Source organism: Macrobrachium rosenbergii, chromosome 37 (genome assembly GCF_040412425.1).
Source record: "Macrobrachium rosenbergii isolate ZJJX-2024 chromosome 37, ASM4041242v1, whole genome shotgun sequence".
In the NCBI taxonomy this organism is placed as follows: domain Eukaryota; kingdom Metazoa; phylum Arthropoda; class Malacostraca; order Decapoda; family Palaemonidae; genus Macrobrachium; species Macrobrachium rosenbergii.
Genome location: NC_089777.1, coordinates 15,384,345 through 15,409,344, shown reverse-complemented (window position 1 = coordinate 15,409,344; position 25,000 = coordinate 15,384,345). Strand labels below are relative to the sequence as shown.

General features: G+C 40.6%; 1 protein-coding gene and 1 pseudogene across 1 annotated transcript in view; one reads left to right on the top strand and one right to left on the bottom strand.

Moving 5' to 3' along the window:
* Positions 1-25,000, top strand: part of CASK (peripheral plasma membrane protein CASK) — a 1,131,710-nt gene that overhangs the window by 567,279 nt on the left and 539,431 nt on the right. The window lies entirely within an intron of this gene.
* The window catches only part of LOC136825085 (protein starmaker-like), an 84,106-nt pseudogene continuing 64,392 nt past the window's right edge, over positions 5,287-25,000 (bottom strand).

Sequence of the window (25,000 nt, the reverse complement as noted above, 5' to 3'; positions counted from 1 at the left end):
TGAGTCGACCATAGGAATTGGTGCTAATTCTAGCAAATAAGGACCCGGATGTTAATTTTTATCAAACGAGTGTTCAGTCCAGGGTTTTTCTGTCATGGTATATATAAATCTATTCGGAGAGTTGTCGAGAGCTCGGTGAGCTCTCAGTATCACTGGTGATGATGATATTGTTATTATCAGTATTAGTAGTAGGTAGTAGTATTGATAGTAGTAGAAGTAGTATTCTTAGTACTACAGATTCTTAAGGCGACGGCTATAAGAGCCATTAAGTTCCTGAGCAAATAACATTGAGAGAGAGAGAGAGAGAGAGAGAGAGAGAGAGAGAGAGAGAGAGGTATATTAAAATAGAAACGAGCGTACGAAAGATAAGCTAATAAACAAACAAATGTGAACACAGCCGGTTCGTTGACGGGAAATGAGATTCTCTTGGAATTTTCCCCCATTTCTCATTACCCAGTCATTTCATTATTGGCAAAATAAATTTTCTTTCGATGCAGGGATTTCATTAAACAGGGAGAATTTCTGTTCGGATCCAAAACCAATTCCCGATCGCAGGGAGTGGCGTGTTTTCCATTTTTTTTTTTTCTAAAGTTTGTGTGAATCTGATTTTTCATCATTAACTGACCTGTGTTTAGAAAGTAAACCCTACTCATCCACTCTGTTGGCCTTCCGGACCTCAAGTTCCTCGTTGGATGAGTCGGTAGAGTTGTCGGCTAGCACTCTGCTAGGCCCGAGTTCGAGTCTCCGGCCAGCCAATGAAGAATTAGAGGATTTATTCCTGGTGATAGAAATTCATCTCTCGCTATAATGTGGTTCGGATTCCACAATAAGCTGTAGGTCCTTTGGCTAGGTAACCAGTTGGTTCTTAGCCACTTAAAATAAGTCTAATCCTTCGGGCCAGCCCTAGGAGAGCTGTTAAACAGCTCAGTGGTCTGGTTAAACTAGGGTATACTTACTTTTTTCCGGACCTCATTCTTAGCTCGTTGCCGCTCACGCCAGCCTTCGAAGGGCTGTTGCAAAGTCAGTTAAGGGAATCAGAAGTAGAGACGAAGAGTACGTCCATGTAAGAAACAGCATTGTGCTGCTTGGCTCCTACTTCAGGTCTGATAGATCCCATTGAGAAACTGCCTTGCCGTCCCCCTGAGGGGCGGTTAGAACCGCCAGTGCTCCTCATGCGGTGCACTGTAGGCAATACTAAAGGAACTTTGCAGCGTCCCTTCGGCCCATAGCTGCGACCCCTTTCATTCCTATTATTGCTCCTTCGTTCATAATTTCTTTATTCTTACCGTCCACCCTCTCCCAGCAATTGATTTTCCTCCTGTTACGCCTTTTGAATGACCTCATAGGTCCCAGCGCTTTGCCTAAATTCTATATTCTGCCTTTCCGTCTCTCTAAGCCAGGGACCGGTCAGTAGGAGCCGTGGTTAAGTGGTATAGTGCTACGACGGAATTCTCTCCCTGACTATCGCTTACAAGTCAGCCAAGCTGTAAATGGGTACCAGCGACTTGTGGGGTCGGGAAACAGGGCTTGTGGGGCTAGCAACCTCACTCCTGAAATATTGCTGACAACCCAGAAGCTCGTACCATTCTGGCTTAATCCCCCCCCCCCCTCCCCCGGAAAACAAGGCCTATTGTTGAATAAAAAATATGACGCTCACCTCACCATTTAGAGGACATGGGTTCGATTCATGAGCGAGACCGGACGCTTTACCCCTATTCTGATAAATCTCACTTTGTACCTGTTGACCAAAGTACAGAAATGGGTACTTGGTAGTTAATCAACTGTAGTGAGTGGAAGCCATGGTAGAGGAGGGCACAGGGGTCAACTTTATTTTAAAAAGTTGGGAACAGGAAGTTATCACCCGGCGGAACCATTCCTTGAAGGGGGATAGGTCGTATGGTGAAAAAAAAAATTATATATAGATGTATGTCGTTGTCTCTTGCGGAAACAGAGAGTCGAAGGACAAAGTGTCGAAAGGACAAATTGTCGAAAAGACGAAGTGTCGAAGGGTTAAAATGTCGAAAGGACAAAGTGTCGAGTGGACAAAGTGTCGAATGAACAACGTGTCGTAAAGACAAAAAATCGAAGAGAGACAGTCATGAATGAGTGGCCTCTCAGTGATCTAAGTCATTAATAAAGTATCTAGTTGACTAACTGATTAAAACTAATTGTTTAACTCAAAGGTAAACAAATTGACTAATGAAGTACCTAGTTATTAGCTACCTAGACTTACGAACTTACCAAATGTTTACATTACTTACTAACTCGTGGCTTTTTGCAACATTAACCAGCAACTCTCTTGAGGTTTAAACTTTAGAATTCAGCTCTTCCAAACCCTGGCTCTGGATAAGCATGCACGTTTCCGTCTTACAATCCTGCTTATTCCTGTCTCTAGAATTCAGTGGTTCCCAACGTGGGGTGCACGCCCCACGGGGGAGGGAGGGCCAATCTGATTTTTTAAGGGGGGCCGATTCGAGAATGTTTAAACCTAAAGTTTAAAGGCCTTTCAGGATTCCTCCAGGTGAATATGATCTCACTGTTTGAATAATAATAATTATATATCACCAAAGGGGCCATCAGTTTTTTTTTAGAGGTTATTAGGTGGGGCATGGCCAAATAAAAGATTGGAAACCACTACTCTAGATAGTAACAGAAAGAGAGAAATATAATTTCGATTCTTAGCGGAGCATATTTTTTCATTAGATGTGGTTATTGCGTCAAGAGTGGTTTAAAAGTCCTTTTAGCCTGAAGGACCCGCGTAGTGAAAGCAACTCTTAACTACCCTCGGGCCGGGCTTGCATTTAGTCTAAGGAAGAAGAGAGCCGGAGATTTTTCGAGGGTCCTTCTGAGGGAATATTGAGGAGGGACGATCAAAGAGGAACGCCCATAGGTGATATTCGCTCCTTTTTGACATTCACTATATACTCCCACAGAGTCTCTTAGGCAGTTGAGAAAGGCTTTTGGGTAATTTTTAGTTTTCTGTAAAAGTCAACTATTATAGAGATGGCTATTTGTCTGTCCGTCCGCACTTTTCTGTCCGCCCTCAGATCTTAAAAACTACTGAGGCTAGAGGACTGCAAATTGGTATGTTGATCGTCTACCCTCCAGTCATCAGACATACCAAATTGCAGCCCTCTAGACTCAGTAGTTTTTATTATGTTTAAGGTTAAAGTTAGCCATGATCTTGCGTCTGGCAACGGTATAGGACAGGTCATCATCGGGCCGTGGCTGAACGTTTCGTGAGCCGCGGCTCAAACAGCATTGTACGCTGTACATAAAACTCGATTGCACCTAAGAAACTTCGGCGCATTTTTACTTTTTTTTTTTTTTTAACCTCTCTCTCTCTCTCTCTCTCTCTCTCTCTCTCTCTCTCTCTCTCTCTCTCTCTCTCTCTCTCTCTCTCTCTCTCTCTCTCATATGTGCACATACCAGGCATATATATAGCATAAGTCTGCATCAAGTACATTACGGCAAATTTCTTTTATTGGTAAGGACTTCGCAGCCCAAGTCAGGCCAGCGGTCGTTAATGCTAATGGGGGGTTATTCCATACGAAGAAATTCACAGAAGTCCACAAAAATATTCAAACATTGTGTTAATTATACACTTTAATGAGCCACATCGAAGCTCAGTATTCTAACATCATTCCAAAACTCCCAGAGAAGAGAACTAACACCAGAGTATACGACACAACCCAGTCAGAAAAAAGTCATTTACAAAAGATTTTAATTCGTCAAAACACAATTCCAAATTTGGCACGTGTGATGATTGGAGGGTGGATGATCAACAGACCAATTTGCAGCCCTCTAGCCTCGGTAGTTTTCAAGATCTGAGGGCGGGCAGAAAAAAGCGCGGACGGACAGACAGAAAGCAGCCACCTCAATAGTCTTGTTTTACAGAAAACTAAAAATCGCCTAGTCTTTTTCAAACGAAAATCAGTGTTAACAGTTATACAGGAGGCACCCAGTAACGACAGGGTAACAGAAGCTCGAAGGAGACGTATCAGCCAAGCAATCACATCACATCATTTTGAATAAATAACAGAAAACAGCAGCAGCAGAAGCCGCGAGCGACAGGGACCGAGGAAGCAAGGAAGGAAGGAGATCTCGCTGGGGGGTTGGAGCAGCAGCAGCGTTCCTCCAAAGAGCTCAGGGTGGCAGCTGCAGGCATTGTTGACAGACTTCGCCGGGACTAGAGGTTGGGTCAACACTGGGTTCTATGGCCTTTTCCCCCCCTACAAACTCAGACTTACATGCTTTAAGCCTTTGCCCTTGAGTAATACTGCTAACAAGAGCCCCCCGTCTTAGAAGGCCGGCTCGAGTGGGTACTAGACAAATAGGCCTGCTGATGCTGGTGTTCAAAGAGGAGAAGAAGAAGAAGATGAAGAAGAGGATGAAGAAGAAGAGAACGAACGACGGAGCAGGATGCATGGAAAAGTGAGAGAGAGAGAGAGAGAGAGAGAGAGAGAGAGAGAGAGAGAGAGTTGTGGAAGGAGTTGAGAGTAAGAAAGAGGTGAGAACATTTTGGGAAACGTTGAGGGAGATAATAATGAAATGTGTTGGATAGAAAAGACAAGAGAGAGAGAGAGAGAGAGTTGTGGAAAGAGTTGAGAGTAAGAAAGATGTGAGATAATTTTGGGAAACGTTGAGGGAGATAAGAATGAAATGTGTTGAATAGAAAAGACAAGAGAGAGAGAGAGAGAGAGAGAGAGAGAGAGAGAGAGAGATTAGTGGAAGATTTAAGTGTAAGAAAGGCGTGATAAAATTTTGGGAAACCTTTTAGGGGGATAATAATGAAATGCGTTTGATAGAAAAGACGAGAGAGAGAGAGAGAGATAGAGATTCCTCCTCCTCCTCAAGTCTGGCAAGATGAATGTGGTGCCTCATTGATCATCGGAGTCAAAAAGTATTGATTTGGTCCTGGAGATATAATTCGATCACTTTCCCCCGTTTTCTGTTTCCGGATGTTGGTGTTGCAACTAATCCTTGTAAATCTTCCCTTCCAGATTAAATGGATTTGAAGGGATGATGAAGAAGATGTGGTTTTATTATCTTTATAATAAATATATTATGAGTGGTGCAAGGAGAGTAAAGGGAGTATGATTGTATTTGATAAAACTTGTATTTGCTAACATATGTTCGTGAGAATATGGTGGCAAAATTCCTCTCCATATTACTTTCGTTGGCCACCGTAGGTGGGTAGTGCTATCAGCGCATCTCACGCGGTGCACTGTAGGCATTACTTAAGGTTCCTAGCAGCGTCCCTTCGGCCGCTAGCTGCAACGTCTTTCATTCCTCTTCACTGTGCCTCCGTTCAGGTTCAGATTCTCTTCCTTCCATCTTACTTTCCACCCTCTCCTAACCATTTTTTCGTAGTGCAACTGTGAGGTTTTCCTCCTGTTACATCTTTCAAACCTCCTTGGCTCTCAATTTTCCTCTCAGCGCCAAATGACCTCGTAGGTCCCAGCGCTTGGCCTTTGGCTAAAACATTATATTTCATATTCCTTATCGTTCCTCTCGGTGGCGACGACCAAAGCCGCTGCGAAAGTAATCAGCATTGATCAATGTGTTCATGTGGCATTATATTTATAGACCTTTTTTCTTGTTTTCCTCTGAAATATCTGCCTCTCTGTTCATCCAGTCGTTTGGAACGAATTACAAGAGAGGATAATACGTGATAGGCGTTGCGTGCAGGCATTGAGGAGCAGCTCATTATCCGAGCTCCCTTTTTTAAGATTTTGGTCGAATAACGATGTAACGATGCCCGAGAGAGATTGTGTTTGTTCCAAGTCATTAGCAGCGGCATGGCAGAGATGCAGATGTCACTTGTGACGGAGCCTGAGTTTAAAAAAAAAAAGAAAAAAAAACTGCAGCTTTGCCTGACCTTCAGGGTGGAAGTCTTAATGGTCTTTCCAGGATGTTTCTGGCCAAAGAGGGCGCGTTCGATCTGTCGTTGGGGGGGCGGGCGGGCGGGGGCTGGGGGTGGGGGGGGGCGCTTCCAGGGGAAAAAAAAAACGGCTTCCAGCAAAACTCGGGTACCTGCAATGCTCTATTTTTATCTTCTTCCTTCCGCTCTCCTCGCATCCCTTCCCATCCAGACCCCCTCCCCCCCTTCCTCCCTTCCTCCTTCGTCCCTCCCTCCCTCCCCCCCCCCCCTACTGACTGGGTTGAACAGTCCTTGGTTGGACGTCCACATGGAGGGCCGACCTGTTTTTCATCGCGATGACTAATCAGCCGGTTTATCTGAGGAGCTCATTTCGCTTCTTATCTGTTGTTTTCAAGTTTTCCTTTCTGGGTTTCTCTCTGTCTTTTATTAACTGCGTAAATACGGAAAGAAAATTGAAAATTTCCATTCAGTCACAGCTGATGCATGAGAAATAGAATGTGATGCTGCCTCTTAGATAACATAATTCTCCTCAGTCTTTATGGTTTGCGTGCTTGCTTCCGTATGCCATTTGTCACGCTCAGGCTGGCGGGGGTAGACAGCCTGATAGCCTCTTCTTGCCCAGACCAGATGGAAGAAAGGAGGCAGACAGGAGAAGGGTGTAGCCTAAACCCTAAATAAGCACTGGAAAGGAGCTCTTTGTTTTTTGTCGATTATCGGTTTTGTCAGTCCGCAAATTCTTTTATCTATTCTCTGTGCTCTTCTTCTTTTTTTTTTTGCATAATTCTAGATTGCACATTATAGTAGGTTGGTGCATTCGTGCCGTGACTTGTCTATGAACTTAAACTAAACTGAAATAGTAATTTGGTCATTTTTGGTTTTCTGTAAAAGAAGACTATTGTGCCGGCTTTGTCTGTCCGTCCGCACTTTTTTCTGTCCGCCCTCAGATCTTAAGAACTAGTGAGGCTAGAGGGCTGAAAATTGGTTTGTTGATTATCCACCCTCCAATCATCAAACATACCAAATTGCAGCCATCTAGCCTCAGTAGTTTGTATTTTTTTTAATGTTAAAGTTAGCCATTATCTTGCTACTGGCAACGATATAGGATAGGCCACCAGCGGGCCGTGGTTAAAGTTTCATGGGCCGCGCTCATACAGCATTATACGGGGACCACCGAAAGATAGATCTATTTTCGGTGGCCTTGACTATACGCTGTAGCGGCTGAATAAAAAACTCGATTCTTCGGCGCATTTTTTACTTTTTTTTAAATTTAAATTTCTCGTTTATCGTAATAATAATTACCTGTCAGTTGAGCCGACGCTCCTTTTGATATTAAGTTTTGGTTTACTTATCTGGCGTTCGTAAACGCGCGAAAGACGTGCCTAGTTTATGAAGGCAGGTCAGTGAATCTGTTCTGTATTCCCAAGTCGATTGTAATTAAGACTCATTTGCATGATACTGTCATTTCCTTAAAATTGCAGAGTAAAATATTTCACCTTTTGACGCCACTGGGACGGGTTTATTGTATGAATAATGAATGATCATCCGGCGTGTAGCGAAGGCATTTGAGCGATTTTGCAGAAACTGTATACGCAGCAACAGTGCGTTTTTCGGTTGTTATTTTGTGCTCTTGAAATTTATATTTATTATAAAGTGCACTTTGCTTTAAAACCAGTTGTTCTTAACCTTTTTCAGTGCTCGTACCCCTGGGTATCTCAGAAAATTTTCTCGTACCCCATTCAATATAAATACAACACAAATATACGAGTAAATATTCAGTCAGTATACAGTACCATTGCACTGGTTATCATGTCTCGTACCCCCAGGATTAAGTTTTCGTACCCCCAGGTACCCCAGGTTAAGAAACACTGCTTTAAACTAATGAAGCCTGGAAGCCATAGCTTTTGGTTACGTGAAAATCGTGTTGATTAATATGAAGTGAAAGGTATTTTAATGTGGATAACCCTGCTTAATCTCTTTACCAGTACAAGTCCCCTGTATTCGTTTGTATGCCTGGCCATTGTCCTTTTGGTCAATCTGTCTTGCTGTCAGTGTGTTGTTTTGATTTTTTATTTTGATTTTCTGGTTGTTCAGACTAGGAGAACGGCAGAACCACAGAACGAAGTGCCACAGACATTTTAATGAGCATATCTTGTCCACAGAAAACCCTGGGAGTTGGTCTGTGCAAGGACCATAATGGTAGTGTCCGCATCATTTCGGAGGGAAGTTGGTTGGGGAATGGCCGTAGGGGACATGTACTACTTTAGCGATACTCTTGATTAGTATTCATAATCTTCACAGTAGTTATTGGCATTCATGATTGCATTAGAATGTAGCTTTAGTATATATTTTTCTTCAGCTGTAATATATAGTTTACTCAAGTTTCTCTGTTCATAGTATTCATGTGCAATTAGCAATACCAGCCTAGTGGAGATATTATGCTCTATTATGTTCCATGGGATCTTTCCTAGATAGTGACCCCCAAGGGTTTTAACCCGGTATGTATCCACCTTTGCGGGGTGTTTAGCACAAGCCCGTTGGGGATAACTGTAAAAAATAAACAAAAGACTGTAAATATCACAAAGATAATGACCCCAAGGAATATTATTCTTAGATAACGACCCCCCAAGTAGGTGGTCACTGTCTAGGAAAGATCCGTTCCATGTGCTGATAGCGGCCTGACTTTTTCAGTTTGAGGATTGTGGTAAAATCCTTTTCAGTTTGAGGATTGTGGTAAAATCCTTGATCGAAAATTTTCTGGAAAGCCTCACTGGCAAAAGATCAGGCCAAACGAGTTTGAGGATAATGTTAGTTTGAGTCGACAATCTTAAATTTTTGGTGGAGTTATGAATATGCAGGTACTAGGAAATCACATGTTGACTCGGGTCTTCGTATATTTTCTTATATTTTGTTTGTTTTTTTCTTGGAGGTGGTTGGGGAAAGTGGTGGTGAGAGGTTTGTGGTTAGTAAAGAACGAAGGGCCGTTTGGGCAGATTACAGTGGTGTTAAATGTCTTGATATCCGGGGAGCCTTTTCCCGAGATGTAACCGAGTACCGTAGGGGCCTTTCCCTGATAAAAGCGGGACGCCGTATCTTAAAAACTAACCATAGAATTTTCTTGAAAATTGTCTCCTTACGTTTCCCACACCCAAAGTATCATTGACTTACTAATCTGACCTATCCTAACCTAACCCAAACTAATCTAACCTAGCCTAACCTAACCTAACCTAACCTAACCTAGGGGCATGGCAAAAAACCGGGGCTGGTGCAATACTAGCATACATCTCAGGAATTTGCATCCGATCCCCTGGAACTGTCCAGCATAAAATGAATTAGAAGTGAGTGTGTGTGTGTGTGTGTGTGTGTGTGTGTGTGTGTGTGTGTGTGTGTGTGTGTGTGTGTGTGTGTGTATTTAGGTCCAGATGTTATTTCATTCTTCCGGTATTTTTACTTTTTCTTACTGTCGTATTATTTATCGATTTTGTATCACTACCATATTTCTTTCATTTGCTTCACCGTAGACCGTTTTGTCGTTTACCTCGGTAGCAAAGAAACATTCTCTCTCTCTCTCTCTCTCTCTCTCTCTCTCTCTCTCTCTCTCTCTCTCTCTCTCTCTCTCTCTCTCTCTCATTGGACAGCTTCATTAGTTTCTGGTCCTCAATCATTCTCACAGCTCCCTCCGTGTTGAGATTTCCTGCTGGATTCAGGATGTTCTCTTATAGGTTTAATCTTCGTTTCGTCTCCTCATGGAAAAGCTTTCCCTAGTCTAATGAAGACTAATGACAAGTATTTGATGACATTTTCTCATTAGAGAGAGAGAGAGAGAGAGAGAGAGAGAGAGAGAGAGAGAGAGAGAGTATTACTCTTTACCTGGATTTGTGAATGCCCATCACTTTGCAGTTATATTGAACGTTATCAGGGGTAATCAGAGTAAACATAAAAAATTTGCTCGCTCTCAGATCTTAAAAACTACTGAGGCTAGAGGGCTGCAAATTGGTATGTTGATCATTCACGCTCCAATCATCAAACATAACAAATTGCAGCCATCTATCCTCAGTAGTTTTTATTTTGTTTAAGGTTAGAGTTAGCCATAATCTTGCTTTTGGCAACAATATAGGATAGGCCACCACCGAGCCTAGGTTAAAGATTTATGTGCCACGGTTCATACAGCATTATACCGAGACCACAGAAAGATAGATCTATTTTCGGTGGCCTTGATTATATGGTGTACAGAAAACTCGATTGCGCGGAAGGTAACTTCGGCGCATTTTTTACTTGTTTATTGTTGTTCTCCGTTGTGTATTTCATGAATTTTTGCTGAGAATAATACAATTTTTTATATTTTCTTTACTAGTTTCAGAACCTGCTAACATTAATTGGTACCTCTGTATATGAAAATGCATTGGAAACATGCTATGCGGAAGACTTACACACACTATATATGAAAAATATATAGATCTGCTATATATCGAGTCAACAGAAATGGACCGTCGATGGCCACTGTTAGACTTGAGCTTATATGACCAAAAGAATATAGTTGACCTAGTTTCTGTAGCGACTGAAAATGTAGGTTATTTGTAACTCGTTCCATTGACAAGGTAAAGATAGCAAATTTAATTGGTAACTAAAGTAACTGAGTTTAGACCCACTGAAGTTTCTTGGGCTGTTGAGAGTTTTTCTTGTCTGTGTTGTCTTTCTTGTCTGTGGTTTTCTTGTCTGTGTTGTCTTTTTTGTCTGTGGTTTTCTTGTCTGTGTTGTCTTTTTTGTCTGTGGTTTTCTTGTCTGTGTTGTCTTTTTTGTCTGTGGTTTTCTTGTCGTGTTGTCTTTCTGGTCTGTGTTGTCTTTTTTGTCTGTGGTTTTCTTGTCTGTGTTGTCTTTCTTGTCTGTGTTGTCTTTGTTCTGTGTTTTTCTTGTCTGTGTTTTTCTTGTCTGTGTTTTCTTTCTTGTCTGTGTTGTCTTTCTTGTCTGTGTTTTTCTTGTCCGTGTTGTCTTTTTTGTCTGTGGTTTTCTTGTCTGTGTTGTATTTATTGTCTGTGTTTTTCATGTCTGTGTTGTCTTTCTTGTTTATGTTGTCTTTCTTGTCTGTGTTGTCTTTCTTGTCTGTGTCTTTCTTATCTGTGTTGTCTTTCTTGTCTGTGTTTTTCTTGTTTGTGTTGTCTTTTTTTGTCTGTTTTTCTTGTCTGTTGTCTTTCTTGTCTGTGTTTTTCTTGTTTGTGTTGTCTTTCTTGTCTGTGTTTTTCTTGTTTGTGTTGTCTTTCTTGTCTGTGTTGTCTTTTTTTGTCTGTCTTTCTTGTCTGTGTTGTCTTTTTTTGTCTGTCTTTCTTGTCTGTGTTTTTCTTGTCTGTGTTGTCTTTTTTTGTCTGTTTTTCTTGTCTGTTGTCTTTCTTGTCTGTGTTGTCTTTTTTTGTCTTTCTTGTCTGTGTTTTTCTTGTCTGTGTTGTCTTTTTTTGTCTTTCTTGTCTGTGTTTTTCTTGTCTGTGTTGTCTTTTTTTTGTCTGTCTTTCTTGTCTGTGTTTTTCTTGTCTGTGTTGTCTTTTTTTGTCTGTTTTTCTTGTCTGTGTTGTCTTTTTTTGTCTGTCTTTCTTGTCTCTGTTGTCTTTTTTTGTCTGTTTTTCTTGTCTGTGTTGTCTTTTTTTGTCTGTCTTTCTTGTCTGTGTTTTTCTTGTCTGTGTTGTCTTTTTTTGTCTTTCTTGTCTGTGTTGTCTTTTTTTTTGTCTGTCTTTCTTGTCTGTGTTTTTCTTGTCTGTGTTGTCTTTTTTTGTCTGTTTTTCTTGTCTGTGTTGTCTTTTTTTGTCTGTCTTTCTTATCTGTGTTGTCTTTTTTTGTCTGTTTTTCTTGTCTGTGTTGTCTTTTTTTGTCTGTCTTTCTTGTCTGTGTTTTTCTTGTCTGTGTTGTCTTTTTTTGTCTGTTTTTCTTGTCTGTGTTGTCTTTCATAGAGTGAGACGTTCGGGATAAGAATTTATTCATCATTACTGCGAGGTGGATAGATACGGGGGGAGAACGTCATATACCCCCCTACTCCCATACCCCCGCCCCCACCAGCGCTGTGACTTAGCATCGGCCGCCTCGCCAGGCGAATATATATCGCGCTGCTTTTGTTGCGCGGGGTGAGTGCGCTTGTGCGTGCATGTGTGGCATGCAATTGCAGCAATATTTTATTTCGTGAAAAGACGCATTTTTCCGCTTGAGAGACTAATATTCCCATCCCGAGATGGAAATATCCCTCTTGGAATGGCATCTTCAAGTAGTATCGGGGACTGTCCTGCCTTCGCCGATACCTTAGATATGAGATTCTTCCTCCGAGATGCGAGAACATGAGAAGGAGATGCCCACGGCGGTGGTGGCCCCCTCCGGAGGAGGAGGAGGAGGAGGAGGAGGAGGAGGTGGTGGAGGTGGAGTAGAAGGAGGAGGAGGTGGTGGTGGAGCCCCCCAAAGGAGGAGGATGAGGAGCCCTCCGGAGGAGGAGGGGAGGAGGTATCCCCCTCCGGAGGAGGAGGACGAAGAGGAGGAGCTGGAGGGGGAGGAGGAAGAGGAGGAGGTGTAGTAGAAGGAGGAGGAGGAGGTGGTGGAGCCCTCCAGAGGAGAAGGAGGAGGAGGTGGAGCCCTCCAGAGGAGGAGGAGGAGGAGGAGGTATCCCCCTCCGGAGGAGAGGAAGAAGGAGGAGGAGGAGGAGGAATGGGCAGATCGGGATGAGGACTTAGACAGGAGGATGAGAATAGCTGAGAACAGAAGAGAGGAGGATAATAACGACGACAAGAATAGAAAGGAGAGATGGAAGAGGGACACCCGCGCGCGCGCCATCTTGAAAGGTGCAGAGAACGGAGTAGGGTGGCGAAAGGTAGGAAGAGTAGGATAATAAGAGTAAAATAAGGGGGAAGGAGGATAATAGGTGCAGAGGGAGGAGAAGGATAATAAGGGGTAAGACTAAGGATGATTATGTGGGGGAAAAAATTGAGAAAAGGGTTTTTTGAGAGAACGAACACTTTAGCACATAATGAATGGCCGAAAAAGAAGGATGAAAGAAATATGGCTTTTTCGGTGGGAAGTAATAGGAAGATAAATATGAGAAGGAAGAGCTCCAAAAAGAGAGAGAGAGAGAGAGAGAGAGAGAGAGTTGATGGGGGAAGGGGGTGGGGAATCAGTCCAGTGAGGCAGTGAACAAATCCGCAACGAGAGAGAGAGAGAGAGTGGAAAGGAAGAGAAAGTAGTTGTAAAGCTTCAGAGACCAAATGACGGACAAAAAAAAAAAAGAAAAAAAAACAAACGGTATTTTTTTTTTACTTAAGATAACGGACAACCGAGAAAAGCGAAGATGGATAAGAAAGAAAAATGAATAACGGCAAACAGATAAGAAAAGCGATCAAATCGTCGGTCGCTCGCTAATTTGTGTTCGGTGAGGAATGTATACAAGTTCTGATGCGGAATTCAAAAGGCTTTCGGGAAAAAAAGGGGGAAGGATTCGAAGCGAGGGGGAGGGGGGGAGGAGGCTGTGGATGGTGACTGCACCATCTCTCTCTCTCTCTCTCTCTCTCTCTCTCTCTCTCTCTCTCTCTCTCTCCGTAGGGCGGTAGTACCATCAGTGCACCCCGTGCGGTGAACTGTAGGCATTGCTTGAAGGTTCTTTGCAGCGTGCCTTCGGCCCCTAGCTGCAGCCCCTTTCGTTTCTTTTACTGTACCTCCTTTCATATTCTCTTTCTTCCATCTTACTTTCCAGCCTCTCCTGATGATTGATTCGTAATGCAACTGCTTTGAGGTTTTCCTCCTGTTACACCTTTCAAACCTTTGACTGTCAATTTCCGTTTCAGCGCTGAATGACCTCATAGGTCTCAGTGCTTGGCCTTTGGCCTAAATTCTGTATTCAGTTCAATCTCTCTCTCTCTCTCTCTCTCTCTCTCTCTCTCTCTCTCTCTCTCTTCTTCACATTCACAGAATAACAATAACCCGTTAATTATATTGGCAACACATTAAATATACACGCACGACAAACTCAGCATCATGACAGAAGAATATAAATTTCTATCTCTCTCTAAGCTTTGCTCTTGGTCAGAAGGGTGTAAAAGAAAAAAAAGATAAGGACTAGCGTATACAGTTGAGATGGGTGATGTTTTCCAATTAGGGTTTGAGAACTGGTGTGGAAATGTAATCTCTCTCTCTCTCTCTCTCTCTCTCTCTCTCTCTCTCTCTCTCTCTCTCTCTCTCTCTCTCTTTGATGCATGCAGTAGACCAGTGATTTGATGTTGGCACACTTACTAAGTAGGATGCCTTGCGGTTATGTTATGTGAAATCTGAAGTGCTCTGTAGTTCCATTACGCAACTTAAGTCTCTCTCTCTCTCTCTCTCTCTCTCTCTCTCTCTCTCTCTCTCTCTCTCTCTCTCTCTCTCTCTCGCTGTATTTGAAGTCAGGTTTGAATAATTCCATCTCTCCATTGTACAGAATGTGAATCCTTTCTTTCTTTGTCAACCATTATGGCGGGGCGCCGCGTCCTGTATCCCAGGGCGTCTTGTTTCCGGTGGACTTCAAAGGAAATTTTTGATGGCCCTCCAACAGTGCTGTGAAGCAGTTGCTCAGTGGGTTATATCTTACACTTGGATAGGGTTATTGAAGGTTGTAGTGTTGTAGTTGTAGTCGGTAGGTGTTGTAGGTCGTTGTATATGGTGATGAAGTTGGTTGTGTTATTCGGCTGGTGATGAGGGTTGATAGGGGTTAGCAGTAATGAAGTCAAAGAATAAATATTGAGAGAGGAATATTTGCCGGACAGTTTTGAATGAGGCAATGGAGTGTATATTTATAGATGTGTATATATATATTACTGTATACATACGTATGTATGTATATATATGCATATATATATATACACATATATATATCATATGTATGTATGTATATATTTGTATATGTATATGTGTGCGTATTTCGCTTCGCAAAAGCTTGGAGAATTTCACAACTTCCCTATATTCGCTCTACATAAGTTACGAATTCCTCTCCATTTTTGTGTGATCAATTCACTTCCCGCCTTGGCATGAGAAATTTGAATGATTAAATATGAACCTGTAGGTTCATTTTCCCACAATGTTTTTGGTTGCATTATCACCGATTTCGTGTGGCTGGTTTGCTTCGACGTTCATTATATATCACTAGTAATGATGAACGCTGTAGCGATGATTTATGTAAATGTATTGCATTTCAGGTACTGAAACGTTTCTGCATTTTGGCCAGACTTGTTTACTAAATATCTGACGTCAGTGAGACTGTTTGACAACGATTCATGTAAATTTATTTCATTTCAGGTACTGAAACGTTCCTGTACTGTGGCCAGACTTGTTTACTAAATATCTGACGTTAATGAGACTGTGTTTGGACAGAGTTTATTACGCACGAACCAATTTAATGATCCGCAACTGCAGCCTGACCTAACATTACAGTTTTCCATCGAAAGACTGTTAATGTAGGTCAGTGTGACGCAGCTGATTCCAGTGCTGTGTTTGATTTAAAAAGGCAATATTTATCCAGTTGACAATCGGAACAAATTTTATGCTTCCCCATTTCACAAAATGTGCGAACCATCTCTCTTTGATTCGGTAATCGTGATTTTTTTTTTTTTTTTTTGCTGTTTGTGATTTTTGCTGTGAAGATTTTATTTTATTTTTATTTTTTTGCAGTACACAGTTTTTTTTTTTTAATGATGTCGATTGAGGTATTTCTCTTAAATTAAGGGAATTTGTAATTGGTCGCCTTACTTTAGATTTTGCAATATAAATGAGACTTTTTAGTTTTCTGTAAAAGAAAATTATTATATAAAGATGGCTATTTGTGTGTCCGTCCGCACTTTTTCTGTCCGCCCTCAGATCTTAAAAACTACTGAGGCTAGAGGGCTGCAAATTGGTTTTGCTGAGCGTCCACCCTCCAATCATCAAACATACCAAATTGCAGCCCTCTAACCCCAGTAGTTTTTATTTTATTAAAGGTTAAAGTTACCCATGATCGTGCGTCTGGCACCGCTATAGGTTCCAACAACACAGGCCACCAGCGGGCCGTGGTGAAAGTTTGATGGGCCGCGGGTGAGAGTTTCACGGGCAGTGGCTGAGAGTTCCATACAGCATTATACGCTGTACAAAAAACTCGATTGCGCCGAAGAAACTTCGGCGCATTTTTTTAGTCGTTTTATTCTTGAACAGGATTAACCAACAAGAAAAGGGAAACGAATTTCTTTGTTGAGGTATTTTCCCTTCTATTTCCATTTCTGTCGGTCGTAAATTTTAGTTCCTTTGTGCACTTTTATTCCCCCGAATGTCTCTTTGTGTGAGGGAGCCACTTTCGTTATTCCCATTTGTCAATATTTGACGTTTTCCTTCTTTTTACCCCTTATTTAGCGTTGCCTTTCTGTCGTCTTGCGGTGATCTGCTTATCAGCGGTTCATGTTTTCCTTTTGGTTCGTTATTTGGCGTTTGCTTCCTCATCGTCATTTAGAATTCCTTCTGTGGTGATTTCTAGTTTCCCATCTTTGTTATTGGGAGTTTTTTTCTTCTTCTTTTACCGTAATTTTGTTTCTCCTGTTTGTAATTTTGGCGTTTCTTCTTCTCTATAAGTATTTATTTGTTTTTAATCCTCATTTACTGTTCACTTTTCTTCATTGTTTACTATTCTTTTATTCCATAATCTTGGCTTGTAGTTTCCTCCCTTATCGTTGCTTGGTATTTTCTTTATTATTAGTTTTCTGTGAAGGAGAACTATTGAGATGTCTTTGTCTGTCCGTCCGCACCTTTTCTCTCCGCCCTCAGATCTTGAAAACGACTGAGGCTAGAGGGCTGCAAATTGGTATGTTGATCATCCACCCTTCAGTCACCAAGCATACCAAATTGCAGCCCTCTAGCTTTAGTAGTTTTTATTTTATTCAACGTTAAAGTTAGCCATAATCGTGCGTCTGGCATCTCTATATGTGCCAACCACACAGGCCACCAGCAGGCCGTGGCTGAAAGTTTCATGGGCCGCGACTGAGAGTTTCGTGGTCCGCGACTGAGAGTTTCGTGGTCCGCGGCTGATAGTTTCGTGGGTCCATAGCTGAGAGTTTCATATAGCATTATACGCAGTATAGAAAACTCGTTAGCGCCGAAGTGCATTGTATACTTGTTTATATTCCATTGTGGTGCTTGAGCCCCCACATTCATTAATCGAGCAGTGTCCTCCTCCTCCTCCTCCTCCTCCTGTTATTTAATATTACGTCCTCTCGTCCTTATTTGTTGCTTATCCACTCACCGAAGGCGCGAACCTCTCACTGCCTGCCGGAGGGACTGACTGCCGCCCTCGCGTTATGGATTACCTCCCGAGGCGTCTTATGTAGGCCACTGGGGCTGGCGTGAACATCATACCCTTGAACTTTTTTTCTCTTTATTTAGATTTTCTTTTGTAGATACTTTACTACAGGTTTTTTTTTTTTTTTTTTCCTGTAGAGATGTTTTCGACGCATACTTGATGCCAGGTGAAGGTGTTCTTGGCCCTGGGCAGAAGCTTGTTTTTTTATTTCCTTTTTATTTTTATTTTTATTTATATATATATATATATATATATATATATATATATATATATATATATATATATATATATATATATATATATATATATATATTTTTTTTTTTTTTTTTTTTTTTTTTTGCACCCGGGAATAGTGGCTGGAAAGAAAGAAAGGTTCAGGTATTTGATTGCGTGATCTCGAGAGGATTATGTGATATACTGGAGATATACGGCTTAACTTTTGTCAAAAGTGTTTCAATATATATATATATATATATATATATATATATATATATATATATATATATATATATATATATATATTTATTTATTTATTTATTTTATTTATTTATATACAGTATATTATATTAGTATATATGATATACGTATAATATATATAGATGTATATGTAAATATATATATTTTATTTATATATTTATTACATATTAAATCCCATTTCCTCTCGCAGTGCACGTCCCAATGCATGCTGTCATTATTCATTGCGTTCCTAGATATGCAACTGATACCGGCGTTAAATCTTATATGAGAATTCACATTGAATCTCCCGCACCAAAACACAATGACTAAATTGCATTGTCGAGACGTCATGCTTTAGTTGTCCGTCTCTTTTCCCCAGTTCACGTCGCCCCTGGGGCAAGGTTTCCAGCCCCTTCGTTCTCTGCTTAAAGGGAAAACACTGCTTGTGGCGTTTGTGTCCGTAGAATGAATGGCGGTTGGTGTCGTATAGCCGTTTTTACGAAAACTCCCCCTGGTTTCTCCAAGATGCTTTAGAGAAGGTTCCACAAGGTTCGTTTTACCTCCGAATCTTTCTCTCTCTCTCTCTCTCTCTCTCTCTCTCTCTCTCTCTCTCTCTCTCTCTCTCTCTCTCATCAAAATCAATACCAGATGCGTGTTCACAAGCACAGTGGCAGAATGAGAGAGAGAGAGAGAGAGAGAGAGAGAGAGGGAGAGAATGAGGCCTCAGGAGGTAGGTGGCGATGTAGCTTTGGTAGAAGAGTTACAGAAAATGGATGTGAGAGAGAGATATTGTTAGCAAGAGGAAGCAAAACGAACTGGTTATATATGTATATATATATATATATATATATATATATATATATATATATATATATATATATATATATATATATATATATGTAGTGTTGTGTCTAGTGATGAGGACAATCTCCTCACCAGCTAAAGTAATGGTTCCATTCCTGGGCGAATAGGAGCGCTTGAGGCCCATATATCATTAAAGCCCCCCACTATGCACTTTTTTTTTTTTTAACCTAAAAAGTATATATAGCAGTTGGTAGTGCAGCATGCAACTTCACCCCAAAGTACATCCAGAGAACTGGAACAGCAAGGCTTTGAGCTACCCCCTGCAGTAGGACAAAAAATTAATATATATATATATATATATATATATATATATATATATATATATATATATATATATATATGTACATACAACACACACACACACACACACATATATATATATATATATATATATATATATATATATATATATATATATATATATATATATATATATATATATATATATATATTCCTCTGCCTACCAGTTAACAAACGAGAGCTTGCGTATGACCGGGACAGCTGGACCGAGCTGTTATTTACGTCATTAAGGAGTTGAAAGTAGGAAAGTTTCCGTTTTCTCTTTGTACACAGAGGTCAGGAAAGTGGGCAAACAGCAATTCAAGGTGTCGCTGAATTCTCGAGCTCCTAATAGGAATACAGTTTATTAGCTGAAAAGCATCGGGTGGACTTTGACCTGGTTTGCAGTTCAGCAGTTTAACTCAGGCATTGCATTTTTAAACCACTTTATGTTGGGGAGCTTGTTATATGATTTTATACACACACACACACACACACACACACACATATATATATATATATATATATATATATATATATATATATATATATATATATATTATGTATGTATGTATGTATATATGTTATACATAATATATATATGTATATATATACATGCATATATATATTTATATATTTATATGTATATATATTTAAGTGCAGAATCGATAAAGATATAGAATGTCATTGATGGTTTTCTAATGTGAATTTGTTTTAACTTCAATCACACTTGAATTATTTTTATCACTTTTGCTATGAGCCACTGGCTTCCATTTTTATTCTTCCGATTTTTATAGTCTAGGTTTTTTTAATAAACGTCCGCTGTGTAGAAAGTTGATGTTCGTTTTATTTCTCTGAAAAGAAAACTATTACGAAGATTTTGTCTGTCCGTCCGCACTTTGTTCAGTCTGCACGTTTGCTGTCCGCCCTCAGATCTTAAAAACTACTGAGGCTAGAGGGCTGCAAATTGGTACGTTGCATCATCCACCCTTCAATCATCAAACTTACCAAATTGCAGCCCTCTAGCCTCAGTAGTTTTGATTTTATTTAAGGTTAAAGTTAGTCATAATCGTGCTTGTGGCAACGGTATAGACCAGGCCACCACCGGGCCGTGGTTAAAGTTACATGGGCCACGGCTCATACAGCATTATACCGAGACACCGGAAGATAGATCTGTTTTCGGTGGCCTTGATTATACGCTGTAGCTGCTGTACAGAAAACTCGATTGCGCCCGGCGCATTTTTTACTGGTTTTTTTCCACAGGCCAGGTTAGGCATACCCTTTGGTAAGTAATTAACTGACATTTTGCCCAAAGACTGTGGAACCCTATCACGCACTATGTCGACGTTGAAATAAATAAAAGAGGAAAACAAGGAGTCAAAATTAAGGTCTTAACTCATAGCGAATGACGGACTTGCCATTTGGAATATGGAATTATGTGGGAATAAAAAAAAAAAAAAGGTAAAAAAATGCGCCGAAGTTGCTTCGGCGCAATCGAGTTTTCTGTACAGCCGCTACAGCGCATAATCAAGGCCACTGAAAATAGATCTATCTTTTGGTGGTCTCGGTATAACTCTGTACGAGCCGTGGACCATGAAACTTTAACCACGGGCAGGTGGTGGCCTGCTCTATATTGTTGCCAGAATCACGATTATGGCTAACTTTAACCTTGAATCAAATAAAAACTACTGAGGCTAGAGGGCTGCAATTTGGTATGTTTGATGATTGGAGGGTGGATGATTAACGTACCAATTTGCAGCCCTCTAGCCTCAGTAGATTTTAAGAATTGAGGACGGACAGACAAAGTGCGGACGGACAGACAAAGCCGGCACAATAGTTTTCTTTTACAGAAAACTAAAAGAGCAAGGAGATAATTAGGAATCTTCTGTGACATTAACGATGACATCGAGCGGTTATGAAGGTTGCTAGCAGTAGATGCAATATTTTTCATCACTTTGAACTGCTATGTTAGTCTACTACTTTCGGTGGTGTAAACCTGCCCCCTCCCCTCCCTTACCCCGTTTTTTTAATCAGATCAGTCATTTCGGAAATTACGAGGTGCCTTTAAATTTATCACCAATGTTCTCTTTTTTTCTTGTGCCTTTTTGTTCATATATTATTTTTGTTGTTATTTTCGGCGGGGATCATTGTCGTTTTTTATGGCTTTATTTCTCTATTTCTCTTCCGGTTTTTCATTTTTTGTTGCCCTCCTCCTCCTCCTCTTTATTTATTTCCATCGCTTCGTTTTTGTAATTTCCCGTCCGCCCTTTCATGTTTCTCTCGTCTCATCCACTATATCATCATCCCCTTTTGTTTCCCTTCCCGGGACCCGTCCTCGCCTTCACCGTCCTTCCGAGTTCCATTGTCCTCGTTCCTGGCCCTTAATACCACACCACCACCTCCCCCCCCCTTAATACCCCCCCCTTCCTTCCTTCTTCCTTCCTTGCTTCAGAGCTCCGTCCTCACCTCCCACCCCTACTGCCATTCCATTCCCCTGCGAGGCTCCTACCGAGGATCCGTGTGCGAGGCCCCTACCGAGGATCCGTGTCCCCCTTGTTAAGCGCGCCCTTGGTACTTGTCAGCGAGCCGCGCTTCCCTTAATTAATCCCCGAAGAAAAATCGAACCCTCTGGAAATGAGTCCAGATGACTTTACGATATGAGAGGTCCTCCGAGGGACCGCTGCCTGCCTTCCCCTCGAATGGGCGAGGTCCTCTGGAATGGCGGCGAGTCTGGTGGGGAGAGGAATAGGGAATCAGGTCGGGGACGAGACCCTTCCGAGACCGCAGGCCTCCTCCGCGGAGGTTGAGAGAGGTCCAACCGCCTTAAACACCCCCCCCCCAAGAAAAGGGGGTCCCATCTCCTATTTCCTATTTCTGTCAGATCTCGTCACTTATTGCCGGCCACCAGGCCTGTCTTCGGTAACATTTTTTCGTGAACATCCACAAATAACTCTTTGGAAATCATGCTAGTATTTATTATAAGAAAATTCTTACGAATATTTATGTAAATGTGTCTTTTATGTGCAGTTCAGGCCTAAACACCCTTTATAATGATCTCAGCTTATGCAAAAGAAGACACTGCAACCATAGTCATACAGAATACACAACATACATAATCCTTACAATATACATTTCCAGCATAATTTGCCTTCAATAATCCTTGAATAGAAGACCTAAACTTATTTGCAATTGACGAGTACTTGAAGAATTGGCTCCCAACTTGATCCTGCTGAGTGGGTGTTACTTGGAACACCTTTAAAATGAGCTTCCACCAGATTTAGCATTCCTGAGTACGCGAATAATTATTATACATTCCTTTGAGCCCAGATTTATTTCAGCCTGGTTCATATTACTGTTTATTTAACTCATTCATTTCCAGACTAATTAATCGTTCTTGAGTAATTAAGTAATTCTTTTCCAATCTGATTGACAGCTGACAATCATATGTAATTTTCAACCTGATTAACCCTTCGTCTCCTGATTTACCATTACGGTGAACCTCAGTAACTTGCTTCCAACCTGATTTACCTTTCGACCCTATTTACCAACTTTAATTGCTAATCGTATCAATAAATTCACTTTCAGGCCGGTTCGCCGTTCCTGAGAACCTAGACTGTAATTTCCAATCAGATTTATCCTTCCTGAGCACCCAAAAAAATGCAGTCTCTGACAAGGAGGCATTTTGTATTTGGTTTGTGTAATTCCATATGATTAGGTTTCATCTATTGAATAATTGAGTAAGTGGCACGAACACCAACCTGAGGGAGCGATAGAAAACGATCAGGCAAAGATCCTCTGGGACTGTGGTATCAGAACAGATAGGGTGATACGTGCCAATAGACCAGATGTGACGTTGATTGACAAAATCAAGAAGAAAGTATCACTCATCGATGTGGCAATACCATGGAACACCAGAGTAGATGAGAAAGAAAGAGAAAAAACGTGATAAGTATGAAGACCTGGAAATCGAAATAAGAAGGATATGGAATATGCCAGTGGAAATTGTACCCACAATCATAGGCACGATCCCAAGAGCCCTGAGAAGGAATCTGGAAAAACTAGGTGCCAAAGTAGCTCCAGGACTCATGCAGAAAAGCGTGCTACTAGAAGCAGCGCACATAGTGAGAAAAGTGATGGACTCCTAAGGAGGCAGGATGCAACCCGGAACCCCCTCACTACAAAAACCACCCAGTCGAGTAGGATGACTGTGATAGACCCTCCCCCCCAAAAAATAAAATATATAATAATAATAATAATAATAACAATAATAATAATAATAATAATAATAATAATAATAATAATAATTATTATTATTATTATTATTATTATTATTATTATTATTATTATTATTATTATTATTATTATTATTACTACCCACTCAGCAGGATCAAGTTGGGAGCCAGTTATTCAAGTACTCGTCAGTTAGAAATAAGGTTAGGTCCTCTATTCAAGTAAAATTGATGGTAAATCATGGTGGGAAGGTATTTTGTAAAGAGTATGTATGGCTATGTATTATGTATGACTGTGTATGGCTGCAAGGACTTCATTTTTGTGTGCTGAGCATTGTAAAACCATTTTGCATACGCTGGGATAATTGTGAAGGATGTTTAGGCCTCATCTGCACATAAAAAGACGTATTTGCATAAATAGTGGTAAGAATTTTCATATATAAAGAAGAGACGAGCGAGTTTGATAATGAGGTTAAACCTTAATTCCAGTAAGTGGCTGGAGAGAGTCATGGGTGTATGCACAAGTAGCGCTGAGTAGAGAGAGAGAGAGAGAGAAATACGAAGCGAGTTCCAAGGAAGAGAATAAGACGCTCTCCATTGTGAAAATGTTGAATGTATTTGGCCTCAGCTTGTCAGGTTGGTTTGTTTGTTTGATTTACATGTTGTTTTAATGATTGGAAGCGAAAACAAACACGTAAAAAAAAAAAAAAAAAAAATATATATATATATATATATATATATATATATATATATATATATATATATATATATATATATATATATATATATATATATATATATATGAATGTCTCTTACTGTAATTTAAGTGTTGTATGAAATTAAATAGTTGTCTGTGAATTGGAATAATATTTTATGTGCTTTCTTATTTTATATATATGTATATGTGTGTGTGTATATATATATATATATATATATATATATAAATATAAAACGTATGTGTGCGCGCGCGCGCATGTACGCATGTCTAGTTACGGAAACCAACGCAAGTTTGTTTTTCATTATGCCCAAGTACTCAAATTTCCAGTGCTTCTCCGTCTGCCATCTGCCGTTAACGGCTGGCTTGTGCCATCCAGTCTTGGTTCAATGTATTATTACAGTATTTGACAGTGTCTTTTTGCCTTTTGCAAATGATCAGTCACTTTGTCATCATTTGCTTCGAACCTGAATCTTATATTTTAGTCTTTTGAATGAATCGTCCGTAAACCATTTATTTTTTTATTTTTTTATTTTTTAGTTTTCTGTAAAAGAAAACTGCTGTGATGGATTTGTCTGTCCGTCAGCACTTTTTTCTGTCCACGCTTTTTTCTGTCCGCACTTTTTTCTGTCCGCACTTTTTTCTGTCCACGCTTTTTCTGTCCGCACTTTTTTCTGTCCACACTTTTTTCTGTCCGCACTTTTTTCTGTCCACGCTTTTTCTGTCCGCACTTTTTTCTGTCCGCACTTTTTTCTGTCCACACTTTTTCTGTCCACGCTTTTTCTGTCCGCACTTTTTTCTGTCCACACTTTTTTCTGTCCACACTTTTTCTATCCGCACTTTTTTCTGTCCACGCTTTTTCTGTCCGCACTTTTTTCTGTCCACACTTTTTTCTGTCCGCACTTTTTTCTGTCCACGTTTTTTTCTGTCCACGCTTTTCTGTCCGCACTTTTTTCTGTCCACACTTTTTTCTGTCCGCACTTTTTTCTGTCCACACTTTTTTCTGTCCACACTTTTTCTATCCGCACTTTTTTCTGTCCACGCTTTTTCTGTCCGCACTTTTTTCTGTCCACACTTTTTCTGTCCGCACTTTTTTCTGTCCACGTTTTTTTCTGTCCACGCTTTTTCTGTCCGCACTTTTTTCTGTCCACACTTTTTCTGTCCACACTTTTTTCTGTCCGCACTTTTTCTGTCCACACTTTTTCTGTCCGCCCTCAGATCTTAAAAACTACTGAGGCTAGAGGACTGCAAATTAGTATGTTGAC